Source organism: Octodon degus, unplaced genomic scaffold, assembly GCF_000260255.1.
Source record: "Octodon degus isolate 3935 unplaced genomic scaffold, OctDeg1.0 scaffold00006, whole genome shotgun sequence".
NCBI lineage: Eukaryota > Metazoa > Chordata > Mammalia > Rodentia > Octodontidae > Octodon > Octodon degus.
Window position 1 is genome coordinate 21,490,832 of NW_004524582.1, and position 2,287 is coordinate 21,493,118.

Sequence of the window (2,287 nt, forward strand, 5' to 3'; positions counted from 1 at the left end):
AAGAGAGGATTGTAGCTACCAATCAAGAAAGGCATAATTTCTTAAAAATAAAAAGAAGGGCTGGCGAGATAGCTCAGTGGACGAAGTGCCTGCTTAGCCAAGTGCAGGGACTGGAATACAAACCCTGGCACCACATGCTGCACCAAGTGCACTGATGTGGCGGCAGAGTCCAGGCATGGTGGCACATGTATGTAATCCCAGCACCGGGAGGCTGAAAGCAGGAAGATCACTAAGAGTTCGAGCTTCATAGCAAGACCCTGCACAAAAAAAATAAAGAAATTACAATTCAGCAACTGTAAGATGATACAAAGAAAACAATATTAAGACACGTAAGACTGATACATGTCAAAAAAAAATCAGGAGTTGACACATATGACATAAACAGACTATTTGCAGGAGAAATAACAGAAAATTCCCCAAACATGGGAACAGAACCTAACACACAGATTCTGATATACAATAATGCATATAGAACTCCAACTAGCTATGACCAAAATAAATCTACACCAGACATATAATGTTTCAGAAATACTACACAAGAACAAAATATCAAAAACTGTTAGAGAAAAGAAATAGACAATGTAAAGAAAGAAAAAAGAAAAAAAGAAATAGGCTATGTATAAAGGAAAGCCCATCAGAATCGTGGAAGACTTTTCAACACAAATCCTTAAATCAAGAAGAGCTTGGAGTGAAGTATTTCAAGTATTAAAAGAAAACAACATCCAAGCTAGATTGGTACACCCTGCAAGACTATTTTTCAAGATTAATGAAGAAATAAGATATTTCCATGACAAAGAGTAACTGATGACATTCATGACCACCAATCACTCTATAAAGAATAGTGGAATGGCAATGAGGAGACACCTGGTGTGTTCAATTGTAATCACACCCTCACATGCTATTCTGAGCCAGAAGCTGAGGTCTATTAAACTAATTTCAATTGCTTGGAGCAAATTGAGAAGCATTTCTTTTCTTAATGTCTTCATAGTATGAGCTCATTTGATCAGAGGTACAAAGGGAATGAATCTCAAGGTAAAAGGGTACATGCAGACGCCTACTAAGACCTCGAGAATCACTACAAGAAAAGCACCTTTAGGTGAAGAATCTGAGATAAGACCATTTCCAGATGAGGAACCACAAGCAACTCACTGATTTTCACAGTCCTTCTGAGATTGTTATGCAGATTACTTCCATCCATATCAAGCCTGGGTTAGAGATTGAAGTCAGTACCACAGGTGTCTAAGGTAACTGTTTTAATAAACTGATAATCAATTGTTTAAAAAAGAGTAATGAATGATATGTACTGACAGAGATAAAAATGAGCATAACTGCAAGAACAAAAACAGAAAGAAACCAACAGGCAGGACAAGCAATTAAACTGAGGGGAAGAGCAGGGAACCAACCATGACAAAGTAACATGACAGAAAGAATGTTAGTTATAATCATTAATGTATCAGGCCAGCCAAATAGCTCAGTGGATTAAAGCACCTGCAAGCAGGCGCAGAGGCCGGGCGTTCAATCCCTGAGCCTGCCGTGCTGCCCCACCCACGGGGTGCACTGAGGCGAAAATTGAGACTGGGCGTGGTGGTGTGTCCCTGTAACCCCAGAACTTAGAGGCTGTAAACAGGAGAATCACTACGAGTCCAATCTAGTAGTGAGACCCCGAACATCCTGTAGACCCTTCCCTAAAATACAAAAAAGTATAAAATAAAAATAAAAAATATAATCATCAATATAAATGGCCTCAATTCTTCAATCAAAAGAAACAGACTGGCAGAATTGATGCAGAAACAATATTGAGCAATATGCTGTATACCAAAAAACACATTCAATTCAAAAATAAATTCATTGACTGAAAGTCAAAGGATGGAAAATCATACTCCATGCAACAGAAACCCAGAAAAAAGCAGGGGTAGCTATTCTGTTTGCAGATGATGTGAGCGTCAAACTAAGAATGGTCAAAAGAGATAAAGAAGGCAAAGAGATGGTCTGGGGAGATGGCTCAGTGGAATAAGCGATTCCCTGACAAGCGCAAAGACCTGAGTTCAATCCCTGGCTCTGCCAAAAGAAAAAAATAATCACTGCTATAAATGTTTAAAAAAAATAAAATTAAAAAAGCAAAAAGATATAAAGAGGATCACTAACTACATGTTAGAGGAACACTTCAGGAGGAAGAGATAACAGTCATAAACATATGTGCACCAAATATGGGGACACCCAAAGATATAAGACGAATATTAATAGACATGAATCAAATAAACAATAACACAGTTGTAACTGGGGAACT

The 2,287-nt window shown here is 38.2% G+C and overlaps 1 non-coding gene across 1 annotated transcript; it reads left to right on the top strand.

Moving 5' to 3' along the window:
- The first annotated feature begins 847 nt into the window (after positions 1-847).
- Positions 848-914, top strand: LOC111812498. Its single transcript, XR_002817993.1, has one exon. It is a non-coding gene; the product is annotated as a small nucleolar RNA U54 (small nucleolar RNA).
- The last annotated feature ends 1,373 nt before the right edge of the window (positions 915-2,287 follow it).